The following is a 17,564-nucleotide window of genomic DNA, read 5'->3' as shown; positions in this document are numbered from 1 at the left end:
AGAGACACAAAATAAAAAATATATACATTTATTCTCAAAATGGATAAGATGGTTGAAATACAAGACAAAATGTTAACATTTTTAATCAAAAGCATTCAAAATTCGAGCAAAAATTTAGCAACAAAAATTATTGCATAGTAGATTTTGAACAACTTAGCATGAAATTAAAAATAGAAAAAACGTCCAATAACACATTGATTATTAACGATATTGACTTACAAGTAATAGAAGATAATAACACAAGAATGGAGATTGGAGACAATGAAATTATTTATACTCTTGCAAAGAATTATTTCAGCATGATCCAACAAAAGAATCAAAAAATAAAGATATAAAAATAAAAATAATTGATAGAGAAAAAATCACAAGAATTATTTTAAGATTAAATAATGGATGGCAAACGAAAAAATCATGAAAGAATAAAAATGGTTATGTAAAGAAAGAAAAAAACGCTGTAATTTAATTTAGAGTTTAGAATGCATTATCTTTATTATTATTATTTTCTCAAAATCAGTAGTGGTAAAATAATTTTTCAACACTATGTATTATTTATTATATTTTTTTCTTAAATTTTATTTATTAAATATGTAATGACATCAAATTATATATTTTCCTCAATGTCTAATTTATACAAAATTATAGTATTTGTTACAACCATTATTTGCAATAACGTCTACAAATTCAATTAGACTTGTAACATATAAAATATTTAATTAAAGATTATTCGTACTCTTTTTTATAAAAAAATGTTGTAAAGATCATATCACATTGAATTTAATATTTAAAAAGCAACCTTGAGTCTTTGAACTATAATTTTATGATCATAAATTGTAGTGAACATAAGTTTTCTTGACTCATTGTCTTGTGTGTACTTCTTAAACATTTGTAAGAAGTTATTTCCTAACAGGATATCAGCTCGAACCTCCCTCATCACATAGTTCAGCCCTGCTCGGCTCGGGAGCTCGGGAGCTCGGCCAAGCTCACTCGTCGTCGAGTTCTGGGCATCAGTTGTAAGATCGGCTCGATAATATTGAAGCTCGGGAGCTTAACAAAGCATGCTTACCCTTATTCTATGAGGAGGCTAGCTTAGCAGTTTGACTCAGCAATCTTAGCAATTTGGCTAAGATATTAGGATCAGTTGTTTATGAGAGCTCAGGAGTTCAGCGACAACTCATTCACCACTCTCCTTATTACTCCCTAGAGGGCAGCAATATAGTGTCCTGGTAATGGCGGTTCAGTTCAGATAAAATGTATCAATATTTCCTTTGTAGGACAAGATTCGGGCAAGATCTCAGCCTAGATATTCGGGATTGCGATCCCGGATTCTCGGGTTTCTGATAAGGAAGGTAAGCGCCAAATCCGGAGTCCTCTCCTATAAATACCAGGCTCACTTTCATTATTTGTATTCTAATTTCACTCGAGTGCACACACCACTCACTATATTTCGCTATCCTAGCATCTGACTTGAGCTTCGGAGGAGATACGCCGGAACACCTTCCGGCCCCCCTTAACACTCTTGTTCGTGGTTTCAGGTCAGCAGTAGCTCATCATCCGTTGCAAGAGTTTCGTTAGCTCGTCTAGTTAGCTAGCTCATCCAAGGAGATCACATTATTGATAAATATCAAATATTAAACCCCTATCCGTGCACCCTTAAAAACGACTATTTGCATTGAAACAAACAAGTTTGATTCGAAAAACTGGATGGAAAGAAATTATCTTGTTGACAAAATTATAATATCCACAAAGTTAGAAGTTCAATCTCGATAATCGAACTTACGATAAAAAAAACCATAAAAATCGAGAATAGCATACCTAGAACAATCCCGTTAGCAATCGATTTCGTCTTATTTCCTTTTAGAATATCCATCGATGTTGAGCTGAATGTTTTTGAACCCAAACGAGGGCTTTTACCCCCTCAACAACAAAAATATCGAATCATAACGTTTGAACAGCTCGAAAGAGATATCATGGAATGATGCATAAAATTTAGAAAACCTTAAAAATGATAAGCATGAAATATGGAGGGAGCAGTGAGGGCATGTGGCATGGACATGAAGGCAGCAGGAAAATATGCAATGTTGACCACAAAAGCACTACGTTTCCTGCCCAGCCATGTGGATACACCCCATCATCAAATGTTTTTTTACCCCTAGGCAAATTTATTTAATACAAGCATACTCCGCATATACAGAATGCATGTGTGTGTGTATTTGTGTGTATGTATATATATGTATATATATATATCTTATATGTAAATAATATCTTTTTAGTTTCAATTTAGTTATATTTTTTATTTCTTAAATTATGTATATTTTACTATACTAGTAAAATGCACGTGCGATGCACGTGGTGTCACTTTGTCTTTATATTATATATTTATTATTTTTTATAATAATTATATTTAGTTAGATTTTCACGGCCTCGTGATAAAAGTCATATTTGATTATTAATTATAAAAATCAATTGAAATAATACAATAATCATTAACAAGTTTTTAAATGTACGTCTTATTATTGATATTTGAAAATATAATGATTCAAACTAAAATTAATGATAAATAAATAACTTAATCATTAAATTACTAAACTATTATATTAAAAAATTACTAAACTACTAATTTATTTATTATTTTAACTCTTTAATTATGTTTTTTTAAATATAATTTTTATTATAAATTATTAAAATATAAATAAGAATACATTTTCAACAAAAAAATAATATAAAAATAACGGGAAAAATACAATTTTGATCTTTTTATTTGTATTTATGTTTCATTTTTTGTTCTATTAATGATGAATTTATATTTTCAGTCTTATAACTCCTATTTTTTTGTTTTTGGTCATGTTACAGTATATTTTCATTTGTAGTCATGCAGTTTCTATATTGTTTTTATTTTTTGTCAATTAACTTGTATGTTATTTTCATTTTGATTTTTTTTTACCATAGTCCATCATGTTTATCAGTCATAAAAAATATCAAAAATTAAAATAAATACAAATTAAAAGATAAAAAATAAAAACAAACAATAATAATAATCAAATAAAATTATAAATTCAACTATTCAATTTAAAATATATAACATTCTATCCTAATATCATAAAATTTATTTATAATTGGTTCAATAGTTATCATAATCATCATAAGAAATGTTCGTACCATGATTAATTTTATTTTATTGTCTTGAAATCATGCATAATCTCAAATCTATTAAAGGACACCAATTTTAATACACACTATCTTAAAATTTAAGACAATTATTATTGATATAAATGACTTATAATAATTTAATTGAATTAAATTATTATTCAATTAATTAGATAATACTCCCTCCATCCCAATTATATAGTTCACATTTTTTGTCCCAAAATATATAGTCATATATCGTATTTAATAATATTTTTTACACTTCTTTACTAATACACCCCTATTAACTAAACCTTTCAAATTGTGCAATAATTTTTAAAATCATTTAAAGGAATAAAATTTGAAGTTTGTACGAAATTTAATTTTCCAATTCTTTTTCTTAATATGTGTACAAAAAATCCGGAGTACTATAATCAAAATAATCTAGCATCCCAAACGTCATGGTTCGATTGTTCTACCCAACAAGGACAATTATTGCACTCAACAATCGTCATTGCACTCCTTGTAATCAATGAGAATCGAACACATGACCTTAGCTCTGATATCAATTGTAGTATCGAACGTTTGTCACTTTACGAAAAGCTTACAGTTTCAATGTTCCTTACTTACGGTCATCGTTATTCTATATATATATATATATATTAACAGTTTAAAATAATACATTATCAATAGCTCATGTTAGAATATAGATATAATGTTTAATATAGTTTTAATTTGACACAATATTGATATTGATTCTTATGCAATTATTAACTCGAGTTTCCATCATTTTATTGATTAATATTGAGCAAGTATGACATTCTTGGTACCATACATTTGTTTTATTTTCTTTCTTATCTATGTATGCTCTGAATCGAAATAATTTATTATGTATTTGTTAATAAGTAAGATATGTTAATCAAATTAAATAAAAATATTTATTTTCTAATTTATGTGTTAATTACTTGTTTTACGAGTATTTATTTATGTAAAAATAATAATAACAACATATATAATGCATTCTAAACCTTAATTTAAATTATTAATAAATATTTTTTCCTCTATATGTTGAATTTTTATCTATTTCACGATTTTTTTTCCATTTATAATGCATTATTTTTTCTCTATTAAAATATCAATATTTTTTTCATTTTTATTAATAGCAATTTTTATGATGGGTTAAACGCGAAGATCCATCTGAACCTGTTTGTGAACCCATTTGGGTGAGTTTAAACTTGTCTCTATGGGATGAGTTTAATATAAGGCTAAGTTTAGACTCGGACCACATCATCCCTTCATTGAAGTGTTGTCGTTCTTTAAATAAAATATTTTATAATAATTGGCAATATATACTATTTGAAAGAAAAACTATTACATGTTTAGTTATGAAATCAATATAATCTTTAACATTGCAACTAATAAAAAAATTTGCAATACTTTCGAAAATGAAACCCTTGATTTTCCATATTTTTATCATTTATGGTCATCATTATTTTATATCTACACTAACAGTTTAAAATAAATATTATCAATAACTGATTTAAGCTTATAAATATAATATTTAATATAGTTTTATATTGTCACAATATTGATATTGAAACTATGCAATTATTTGAGCTAGTGTTTTGTATTTTTTTATTGATTAATCTTGAGAAATTATGATTTGTTTCGTATCATGAATTCGCTTTATTTTCTATCTCATGCATGTATGCTTTCAAGCAATATTATTTATTATGTATTTATTAATAAGTGAGATAAGTTAATTAAATTAAATACTTATTTTGTAATTTCTTATCTTATGTGTTGATTATTTATTTTGTAACTATTGATTTATAAAAAAACAAATATAATATAGATAATGCATTCTAAACTTTAATTTAAATTATTGCACAATTAATTTTTTTTATATTTTATATTTTTTCTCTTTTTCACTTTTTTTTCCATTTAACATCTGTTTTTTTATTTCTTCAATATGAACATCATCTTAATAGAATTTTTTTGATGATTTCTTTCTTCATCAATCATTTACATTTTGCTATCGTTATTATTTTATGTTTTCGTTGGACATACTTTTTTATTACTAAAAAATTTTACTTGTAAGAATAACAATAATTTCATCGTTCCCAACTGCATTCTGGTATGAATCGTCTTTAATTATTTTTATGTCAATATCGTTAATGATTGATGTAATTGTTGGACATCCTTTTTTTTTAATTTCTTGTTTTTCAAAATCTAATTATCTTCTTTTTCTTATAATGTTTTCGTTGCTGAAATTTTTATTGAATTTTAAATGTCATTAATTACAAACGTTTACATTTAATCTTTTATTTCAACCTTTTTTTATTTTATTTTGAGAGTAAATCCATATTCTTATTTATTTTGGTGTATCTAAATACTTGTGATATATTAAAATATTTAACGACTTGTCTTCATATATGTAAAGAAGATTTTAATAATAATTTCAAATCATTATAGAGTTTCATTAAAAATAAATAAATTATTTATATATCTTTTTGATGGATCGAATCGATATAATATTTAACACTGCAACCATAAACATATTTGCAATATTTTCTAACAATGTAACTGATCGACGGAATAATAACACTTAAATTTTCTATAAAAATCTCTCAGTTCCAGTCGAAATAATCGCAAGTGCACGATTCAAGTTATAATAAAATGTACTGAGTATGAGTATCGTCCTCAGGGACTAATCAATAATAATTTGTTTCTTTAATTTTTAACTACACAAAGTATCGAAAAGTTGATTTTGGATTCTATCTAACATTTAATACTAAAAACTCAATGTAAATAAATAAATATTTCACAACCAAGAAACCAATTCTCACGATTGAAAAATAACAATTTGAAAAGATTTTGTTGGAATTTCGGTTCACCTTCCCCCTAATTGAACTGGACGATTGGAACTTAATTTATGGCATAAGTTTGACAGAAATTCCTGAAACCTTGACACTCTCTCTCGAGGTTATGTCAAACTAATAAAATCAATGAAACAATTAAATCTCTCTAATTGTTTATCACGACTGATCGCTTTGCGTTCTATGAATTCTACAACTTTCAACCTGGTGGTCTATGGCTATTAACATGTACTAAATACCATATCTCTATGCATATTTTAAGTCCATGGATTCTATCATTCGTCCTAACTATGAACCTATCTCGCGACAACAAATCACAATTTACGAATCTATGATAAGGGTAGCTAATCATCAACATAAAGAAAACACATGATAAAATCAATTATAAACATAAATCAAATCTCAATTCGTCCGGTGATTCAATCACACTACAGTGTTTCGGGGTTCGGATCCCCTTGATTCCAACAAAATAAAAGTTTAGCTACTGAACGTCATTACAAAATTCAATCTAAAAAAAACGTTTAACATAAAAATTCAGAAAAGACAAAGAGAAAAACTCCCAACGATGATGAGAAAACTTCAAACTCTTAGCCGCCGTCTACCTCCTTCCGTGCGCCTCCCTTCAAACCCTAAGTCTATGGAAAGAATTGTATTTATAGTCCCCAAGAATCCTTCGCGAAATAAACTCTCCAACATATTAAAATTCCAAATCTGCGCATCGCGCCCGGGCGGTAGAAAAGTGTAACGCCCGGAATTATTTAATTTTAATCCGAGAATATTTAATTTAGGAATATTTGGAGTTTTGATTTAAATTCTAATATTCTTAAATTATTTAGGATTGAAATTGAATGAAATGATAAGTTGAGGACCTAATTGCAATTATTGAAGACTTGAGGGGCCAAAGTGCAAATATTGGAAATTTTGTTGAACACTTGTTATTATTCTGGTTATTCACGTGTAGGACATGATTTTCATCAGAAAAGTTGGAGGAAGAACCGAGAGGGAGAATCAAGAACTCCAAGTTTCATTCTTCATCTTCAAAGTGCAATATCTTGAGTTCCGGTTATCCAAATTCGATTCCGAAAAGTGTTTTGGAATCCTTGCGACGAGGCCTTTGAATTGATGTAAGTTTTATTTTGATTCTTCATGGTTTGAGAATTCGAAAATGGCAGAGATCAGATTTGTGTATGAATTGGTGTTCTTGAGATTACATGTTTTGTATGTTCAAAGGCGGATTGAAGATTGAATGCCGTTTGAAATTAATGTTACTTTTCAGCAAGTATTTGAAAATTATGCCATCTGATTTTTTGGTTTATTGATGGTATTCTTGCTGGTATATATATTGTTATGAAGTTGTGTTGAATGATTGAGTTGAAAGGATTGATTTTCGGTTGCCGAATTTATACCGTTACGCCGCCGGATTGTGAATTGAGGCTGTTTTGCTATCTGTATTGAGCTGTGATTTTGGTGAGTCCTAGCTGATGTTTGTAAGCTTTCTAAACTTCATTTCAGATTGTGTTTGAATACCATCGAGCTCGAGAACTTCACCTTCAAACCGATAGAGATTGAAGCAAGGTTTGAAGTGATTCTACAATGGAGTTTGAATGGTTTTAAGTGCAGATTTTGAGACAAGGCTTGTGGTTGTTTATTGTACAGATTTGGACAGTTAGAAGATACCATAAACCTCATAATCAAAAGGTAAAAGTGGACTACTACTTGAATGGGATTATAACTCGAGATAGTTTGTATCGAGTTCCCTAAATCACATACTTATTTTCTTAATTGCTTTTATATGCTATTATATGAATTGTTGAATGAGTCTTTGATGTTAATGAATGCTTTTATGCTGATATATGTTGCATTCATCTTGCAAGACTTATTCTTTGATTTTGAAATGAACGGAAACGTTCGAATAGACGATTTGAGGAGTTATATATGTATGGCCTGGGTGGTTGACTTATCCTAGCGTTTGATTTACATATATAATGGCTTCAAAGTTTAGAGAAGCAAGATAAGTAGCCCCACCTCGATCGGGAGAGTCGGTGGTTAGTTATGATATCTTTTTCTCGGGATCCCAACCGATGAATCAGTGAACCTTGTTTTAAAACATGCATTGAAGTTATTTTCATATCATGAGTTTGATATATGATTTGCTATGCATGCTTAGTTGCTTTTACTGGGAAATATGTTTCTCACCGGAGTTATCCGGATATTGTTGTGTTGTATGTGTCATGGCAATAGGCGGGAGTGGAACAGGACAAAAGCGAGCTTGAAGAATGAGGGATTAGTGTGATGACTCGGTATAGATGTGAAGTTGCTGTAATGTTATGTTCGTTTCAACGAGTATGATTGTATAATAACTTAGATTTGAACTTTAGTCTAAATGGTTGCTTGTTGAACTTATGTTTAAAGTTAGAGTTGTATAGATGATAGACTTATACTTGTAATCACATTTGATCTTTATGTGTTTACTTTAGATTTGAGTTTATGTCTATGATGTTTGATAATTGATTATGGATTCACCTTGATCTTGTTGTATTGTTCTTGATACAAGATAAGATTATGATCTTGTTAATACATTCACTTACCTTGCCTCATGCTTGTTGGAACTTGTATAGTATTTCTTGCATTTGTTGAGCTGATATATTGAAGCTAGGACAGCATTTGGACAGCAGCAGTGTGCAGCAAAATTTTTTGGCCGATTGGCCTGTGCACGGGCGAGCCCTTGCTCGCGCGTGCGTAGGCCAAGCCATGGGGCGCTGCCCCATTGAACTGCGCACGCGCGAGGGTGATGCCCGCGCGCGCGCAGGCCATTTTTTTAAAAAATTTTTTTCTTTCCTTTTGGTTTTGGCTTTGATGCTTAGCCTTAAATTATGTTTCATAGATTATTATATGATTTGAGAGATTTAGAATCGGGTTGTCACAACAGGTGGTATCAGAGCGAGAAAATTCTGGACTGAATTAGATAGCGAGTGGGGTAGATCGAGTCATCTTCTTTGCTTACTTATTTTATCATGCTATGATTTAATTACATGATTGAATTACATGTGGTAAATGCTAGCATGATTTACTTTCAAGTATTTTATTACATGATGTTGTAGTTATTTTATTTGAAAGTATGAAGACACATGCTTACTGGAATATCTGGAATGATTAGAGGCATGTGTTCTGAGGAATTATGATATGCTACCTGATTATCTGAATTGATTGGAAGCATGTCTTGTTTGAGTACTTCAATTATTTCTTTTAAGATTGAATCAGAACCGAGTCTTGATCAGAGGTAAGATGATCAGAGGAGGACTGAGATAGATTTGATGATTGTGGTATCCTAACCCTTTTGATAATCAGATATGTCTCGAAGACCAGGACGACCTCCTCTTAGACCACGGGTTCCTACTCCTATGCCAGAGCAGACAGTTCATACTCCTCTGCCAGAACAGACAGTGGTAACACCGATAGTACCTCAAGCTATAGTCCCGAGCAATGAACAGGGAAGTACCTCTCGAGATATGACAGATATGACTGCCACTCCGATGGAAACATTATTGAAAAGATTTCAATCATATCATCCGCCTACTCTGAACGGTTCTGAAAATGCAGTTGTATGTGAAGGATGGCTCGATGACATGGAGATGTTGTTTGATTCGCTTGATTATGGTGATGAGCGGAGAGTCAGATTAATTGGACATCAGTTGCATGAGGTTGCGAAGAGCTGGTGGTCCACGACCAAGAAAGCTTTGGAGCGTAGAGGAACTGTACTGACGTGGAATATCTTCAAAACTGAGTTTTACCAACGCTTCTTTCCAGTGTCTTACCGCAAAGATAAAGGTGAAGAATTTGCGAACCTGAAGCAGGGAAACTTAAATATTGAAGATTATGTTGCAAAATTCACTACATTGCTACGTTTTGCTCCACATGTTGCTGATAGTGATGAGGCTATGGCTGATCAATTCATTAATGGACTGAATCCAGAGGTCTTTACTTTGGTGAACACAAGGCGACCGAATAATTTTGCTGATGCTTTGAACAGTGCCAAAGGAGCGGAAGCTGGTTTGATACAACAGTGAGGAGCTTCGTATATCGCTCAGCCTCCGAGACAGTCACAAACCTCAGCTCCAATCTCGCAACAACCTCCTCGATTTGAAAGTGGTGGCAGTAGCAGTGGTAAGAAAGGATATTTGCAAGCTCGAGGAAAACAGTTTAAAAAGTCAGGGAGCAGTTCTTCGAGTTCCAGTGGCACGAAACAGTGGACAGGAGTTTTTTGTAACAGTTGTGGTGGAGGTCATCCAACCGATCAGTGCCGAGGTGTATCTGTGAGGTTCCATATATGCCATCAGACTGGCCATTTTGCGAGGGTGTGTCCTTAGAGAGGTTTTGGACAGTCACGAGGTGCAGAGTCATCATGATCAGTGGCTCAACCTGCGAGGCAAGCCTCTTCTGTTCATTCCTTTCAACCACCACATCCACAGCAACAGACAAGGCCAGGAGGGAGTCAGACAGGTAGTCAGCCTTTGAGACAACAGGCTCATGTTTTTGCACTGACAGAGGAACAGGCGCAGGGAGCACTAGATGAGGTGATTGTAGGTAACTGTTCTATTTGTGGTTATCCTGCATATGTGTTGATAGATACAGGTGCATCCCATACGTTTATCTCTGCACGATTTGCATCATTACATGCTTTGCCTGTTGAATCATTACCTGCTATAGTATCTGTTTCTTCTCCTTTGGGGAAAGGTCTTATATCTATTTAGACAGTTAAGAATTGTTTGTTACAGTATGATGGTAATGAGATAAAGATAGATTGTTTTGTACTTGGTTTGTCTGATTTTGACTGCATTATCGGGATTGATATACTAAACAAGTACAGAGCTACCGTAGATTGTTTTCAGAAGATAGTGAGATTCAGACCTGAGATGGCTGGGAAATGGAAATTCTATGGTAAGGGTTCTCGTGCTAAGATTCCTCTGATTTCTGTATTATCAATGACCCGACTTTTGCAGAAAGGAGCGGAGGGATTTATTGTTTATGCAGTTGATATTTTGAAAACTAGCCCGAACCTGGCTGATTTGCCAGTGGTTAGTGAATTTGCGGAAGTTTTCCCCGATGAAATTCCAGGACTACCTCCGTATCGTGAGATTGATTTCAACATAGAACTGATGCCAGATACTGCACCGATTTCTAAAGCACCTTATCGAATGGCACCAGTGGAATTGAAAGAGTTGAAAGATCAGTTGGAAGATTTATTGGCCAAGGGATACATTCGACCCAGTGTTTCTCCTTGGGGTGCTCCAGTATTATTTGTACGCAAGAAAGACGGTTCAATGAGATTGTGTATCGATTACCGGCAACTGAACAAGGCAACGGTAAAGAACAAATACCCTTTGCCTCATATTGATGATTTATTTGACCAGTTGCAGGGTTCTTCAGTGTATTCCAAGATCGATCTGAGATCTGGATACCATCAGCTGAGAGTTAGAGATTCTGATATTCCAAAACTGCGTTCAGAACCAAGTATGGCCATTATGAGTTTATAGTTATGCCGTTTGGTTTGACAAATGCTCCAGCTGTGTTTATGGCTTTGATGAACCGTGTGTTTCAGAAATATCTCGACGATTTTGTGATAATTTTTATTGATGATATTCTGATATATTCAAAGAATCTGATTGATCATTCAGAGCATTTGAGAACTGTGTTGAAGACTCTGAGATCTGAGAAACTGTATGTTAAACTGTCGAAATGTGAGTTTTGGCTGAAACAGGTTGTATTTCTTGGACATATCATATCTGGAAATGGTATATCTGTTGATCCAAGTAAAGTCGAGGCAGTGATCAGTTGGTCGAGACCAACATCTGTTCCTGAGATACGTAGTTTCATGGGTTTGGCTGGGTATTATCGCCGGTTCATTAAAGATTTTTCTAGTATTGCGAAGCCGATTACTCAGTTAACTCAGAAGAATGCTCCATTTATCTTGTCTGAAGCCTGTGAATTCAGTTTTATTGAGTTGAAAAAGCGATTGACCAGTGCACCAGTCTTGACGATTCCTTCAGGTACTGGTGGTTTCACTGTTTATTGTGATGCATCTCATCGCGGTTTGGGGTGTGTTTTGATGCAGCGAGGGCATGTGATTGCTTATGCCTCGAGACAGCTGAAGCCTCATGAGACCAGATACCCGATTCATGATCTTGAATTGGCCGCCATCGTACTTGCTTTGAAGATTTGGCGACATTATCTGTACGGGGAATAGTTTCAGATCTATTCTGATCACAAGAGTCTGAAATATTTGTTTTCACAGTCAAAACTGAATATGAGACAGCGTAGATGGCTTGATTTGCTCAAAGACTTTGATTGTGAGATTAAATACTATCCGGGAAAATCGAATGCAGCAGCTGATGCATTGAGTCGAAAGGTATGTTCTTTATCCCTATCGACGATTGGTATATCCCATTTGATTGAAGACTGTTGTTGTTCTGGATTAGTATTTGATATGACTTATCAGCCTTTGCGACTTTATCAAATTCAAGTTAAACCAGAGTTACTTTCGAGAATTAAAGAAGCTCAGAAACTTGATCAGAATGTGCAGAATTCAATTGAGAAAGTTCGATCAGGGCATGTATCTGAATACCAGGTTCGAGATGATATTTTGTATGTAAACAGTTGCCTTGTAGTGCCTGATATTTCTGATGTGCGACAACAACTACTGAAAGAGGCGCATTGTAGTCGTTATAGTATTCATCCTGGTGGGAGAAAGATGTACAACGATTTGAAGACTCGATATTGGTGGAAACCAATGAAGTCTGATATCACTGATTTTGTGTCTCGATGTCTGAATTGTCAACAGGTGAAGGCTGAAAGGAAGAAACCGCCTGGTTTGTTACAGAGTTTATCAGTACCAGAATGGAAATGGGATCATATTTCCATGGACTTCGTGATGAAGTTACCTCGATCTTCTAGAGGTTGCGATGCTATCTGGGTGATTATCGACAGATTGACGAAATCAGCGTGTTTCATACCTTATCGTATTACATATAGACACGATCAGATGGCAGAGATTTATGTCTGAGAAGTTGTCAGATTACATGGAGTGCCGAAGTCTATTGTATCAGATCGTGATCCTCGATTTACATCACACTTCTGGCACAGTTTACAGAGTGCTTTAGGTACTCAACTTCATTTGAGCACAGCGTATCATCCACAGACAGACGGACAGTCTGAGCGTACCATTCAGACATTGGAGGACATGTTGAGAGCTGTGGTGCTTGATTTTAGCACAAGTTGGCAAGATTCACTACCACTTTGTGAATTCTCGTACAACAACAGCTATCAATCGAGTATTGGAATGGCTCCGTTTGAAGCTCTGTATGGTAGAAGGTGTCGATCATCTCTTTACTGGGATGATATTTCCGAGGTACCTGACATTGGACCTGATATGATTCGAGATATGACTGAACAAGTGAAGCTTATTCAGAAGAGAATGAAGACAGCTTAGGACAGACAAGAGAAGTATGCCAATGTTCGACGTCGACCTTTGTCTTTTGAACAGGGGGATAGGGTGTTTCTGAAGATTTCTCCGTTCAGGGGCACCGTACGATTTGGCAAGCGAGGGAAGTTGTCTCCACGCTATATTGGTCCGTATGAAGTTCTTGAGAAAATAGGCAATCTTGCCTATCGATTAGCTCTTCCTCCATCCTTATCTGGAATACATGATGCCTTTCATGTATCGATGCTTCGAAAATACCTTGCTGATGAATCTCATGTGCTTCAAGCTGATGAAGCTGAACTCGACGAAACTTTGAGTTATTTTGAGAAGCCAATTCAGATCCTTGATCATAAGGAGAAGCAACTTCGAACGAAGACTATTCCGCTTGTGAAAGTCCAGTGGAGTCGTCATGGTATTGAAGAAGCTACTTGGGAGACAGAATCAGATATGAGGCAACGATTTCCAGAGATGTTTCACTGATGGGAGTGCTTCTTCAGTTTTTTGTTATCTGATATATCTTGTGTGCTATTGTACTTGCGATTTCGAGGACGAAATCGAGTCTTAGTGGGGGAGAATTGTAACGCCCGGAATTATTTAATTTTAATCCGAGAATATTTAATTTGGGAATATTTGGAGTTTTGATTTAAATTCTAATATTCTTAAATTATTTAGGATTGAAATTGAATGAAATGATAAGTTGAGGACCTAATTGCAATTATTGAAGACTTGAGGGGCCAAAGTGCAAATATTGGAAATTTTGTTGGACACTTGTTATTATTCTGGTTATTCACGTGTAGGACATGATTTTCATCAGAAAAGTTGGAGGAAGAACCGAGAGGGAGAATCAAGAACTCCAAGTTTCATTCTTCATCTTCAAAGTGCAATATCTTGAGTACCTGTTATCCAAATTCGATTCCGAAAAGTGTTTTGGAATCCTTGCGACGAGGCCTTTGAATTGATGTAAGTTTTCTTTTGATTCTTCATGGTTTGAGAATTCGAAAATGGCAGAGATCAGATTTGTGTATGAATTGGTGTTCTTGAGATTACATGTTTTGTATGTTCAAAGGCGGATTGAAGATTGAATGCCGTTTGAAATTAATGTTACTTTTCAGCAAGTGTTCGAAAATTATGCCATCTGATTTGTTGGTTTATTGATGGTATTCTTGCTGGTATATATATTGTTATGAAGTTGTGTTGAATGATTGAGTTGATGGGATTAATTTTCGGTTGCCGAATTTATACCGTTACGCCGCCGGATTGTGAATTGAGGCTGTTTTGCTATCTTGTATTGAGCTGTGATTTTGGTGAGTCCTAGCTGATGTTTGTAAGCTTTCTAAACTTCATTTTAGATTGTGTTTGAATACCATCGAGCTCGAGAACTTCACCTTCGAACCGATAGAGATTGAAGCAAGGTTTGAAGTGATTCTACAATGGAGTTTGAACGATTTTAAGTGCAAATTTTGAGACAAGGCTTGTGGTTGTTTATTGTACAGATTTGGACAGCTAGAAGATACCATAAACCTCATAATCAAAAGGTAAAAGTGGACTACTACTTGAATGAGATTATAACTCGAGATGGTTTGTATCGAGTTCCCTAAATCACATACTTATTTGCTTAATTGCTTTTATATGCTCTTATATGAATTGTTGAATGAGTCTTTGATGTTAATGAATGCTTTTATACTGATATATGTTGCATTCATCTTGCAAGACTCATTCTTTGATTTTGAAATGAACGGAAACATTCGAATAGACGATTTGAGGAGTTATATATGTATGGCCTGGGTGGTTGACTTAGCCTAGCGTCTGATTTACATATATAATGGCTTCAAAGTCTAGAGAAGCAAGATAAGTAGCCCCACCTCGATCGGGAGAGTCGGTGGTTAGTTATGATATCTTCTTCTCGGGATCCCAACCGATGAATTAGTGAACCTTGTTTTAAAACATGCATTGAAGTTATTTTCATATCATGAGTTTGATATATGATTTGCTATGCATGCTTATTTGCTTTTACTGGGAAATATGTTTCTCACCGGAGTTATCCGACTATTGTTGTATTGTATGTGTCATGGCAATAGGCGGGAGTGGAACAGGACAAAAGCGAGCTTGAAGAATGAGGGATTAGTGTGATGACTCGGTATAGATGTGAAGTTGCTGTCATGTTATGTTCGTTTCAATGAGTATGATTGTATAATAACTTAGATTTGAACATTAGTCTAAATGGTTGCTTGTTGAACTTATGTTTAAAGTTAGAGTTGTATAGATGATAGAATTAAACTTGTAATCACATTTGATCTTTATGTGTTTACTTTAGACTTGAGTTTATGTCTATGATGTTTGATAATTGATTATGGATTCACCTTGATCTTGTTGTATTGTTCTTGATACAAGATAAGATTATGATCTTGTTAATACATTCACTTACCTTGCCTCATGCTTGTTGGAACTTGTATAGTATTTCTTGCATTTGTTGAGCTGATATATTGAAGCTAAGACAGCATTTGGACAGCAGCAGTGTGCAGCAAAATTTTTTGGCCGATTGGCCTGCGCACGGGCGAGCCCTTGCTCGCGCGAGCGCAGGCCAAGCCATGGGGCCGCTGCCCCATTGAGCTGCGCATGCGCGAGGGTGATGCCCGCGCGCGCGCAGGCCATTTTTTTTTAAATTTTTTTTTCTTTCCATTTGGTTTTGGCTTTGATGCTTAGCCTTAAATTATGTTTCATAGATTATTATATGATTTGAGAGATTTAGAATCGGGTCGTCACAAAAAGTGCCGCACGGGCGCCTCAAAAATTGGCAACATACTGTTTTGCTCATTCGTGAGTGCGCGTGGGCGGTAGAAAAGTGCCGCCCGAGCGCCTTGTTTTATGGCCAGCTACTGTTTTTCCCAAACATGAGTGCGTACGGGCGGTAGAAAAGTGCCGCCCGAGCGCCCTGTCTTTTTCCAGAAATATAAATTCCTTCTCTTGCTTTCCTCACGGCCTCATGCGTGCATCGCCTTCTCACCAAAAAATCAGCATTTCCTAGTGATTTCCTGCAGTAAAAAAATAAACCAGAGAAGTGACTACAAACACAATAAAACAATAAACAGAACAAGAATGGTAAAGAACAGACACAACGTGAATGAAACGAATGCAAAACAAACACATAACAAGCAAAACAACGCACAAAAACGACTCCTATCAACCTTCCCAAACTAACCTTTTGCTCGCCCTCGAGCAAAATAGGTGACAAACTAACATGCAGACACAACAAAACGACGTCACAAGTAGATAAAATCAACCTTCTTAAGCCTCAGAACTTCTTCCAAAAGAAAAACAATCCAATCATATCAACATGCTAACATTAACTAGCCAACCTTGCAAACTTTAAAATCTCGCAACTCCGTTTTTGGAATACTCTACTCCGAATTTAATTCACACATTCTAAGATCATAAGGACTTTTTCAGTTATAATAGGATCAAGATTTAGAAACATTCAATGATACACACACTCATGACTGGTATAACTCAATGAAAAATAGTGTGTGCGTGTTTTGATCAAGAATCCATATTCATTAACCGTGTCTATCAATAGTCCATAAGCAAAATTCTTACAACCCCTCTCCACTAGTATATTGGGCGACTGTGACTCGGTCAATAGGTCTTAATCGGCTTAATATGTCAGGCTAGGCTAATGGATCCAAATGAAGGAAAAAAATTCAAAGAGGGAGTAAATGATGTTCATTCTCTACAGTCCACTCCTTTTGACTCACAATTTCGCACCTCTTCTCATTCATTGATTTCCATATTTTTTTTTCTTTCACTTGCTTTCTGCCAATATTCTTTTCTTTCTTTTTCACCACTTTGAACAACAACCAACACATCATTCCATTCTCAATTTTTCAATAGGATCATAAACAGAAATAATCTACATTCAATTTACTCCCCACAAGGTAGGAATGAGTGTTTAAGCTATGGGTAGTAGTTGTAGGATATTGAACAATGTCAAATGGGGGTTTACCACACGTTTTCACGCATGCCATTCGTTTTCTATTAAGCTTAAATTAGGTACTAGGGACATAATAAATCAAGGGTGGTTTGAAAGG

General features: G+C 34.3%; 1 long non-coding RNA gene across 1 annotated transcript; it reads left to right on the top strand.

Annotated features, from left to right (window-relative positions):
* Positions 1-7,004: 7,004 nt before the first annotated feature.
* Positions 7,005-8,380, top strand: LOC140874480 (uncharacterized). The gene is made up of 4 exons (XR_012148135.1): positions 7,005-7,126; positions 7,515-7,577; positions 7,659-7,700; positions 8,244-8,380. It is a non-coding gene; the product is annotated as an uncharacterized lncRNA (long non-coding RNA).
* Positions 8,381-17,564: the final 9,184 nt, after the last annotated feature.

The sequence above is a fragment of the Henckelia pumila genome, chromosome 1 (genome assembly GCF_033568475.1).
Source record: "Henckelia pumila isolate YLH828 chromosome 1, ASM3356847v2, whole genome shotgun sequence".
NCBI lineage: Eukaryota > Viridiplantae > Streptophyta > Magnoliopsida > Lamiales > Gesneriaceae > Henckelia > Henckelia pumila.
This window is presented reverse-complemented; position numbering and strand designations above follow the sequence as displayed.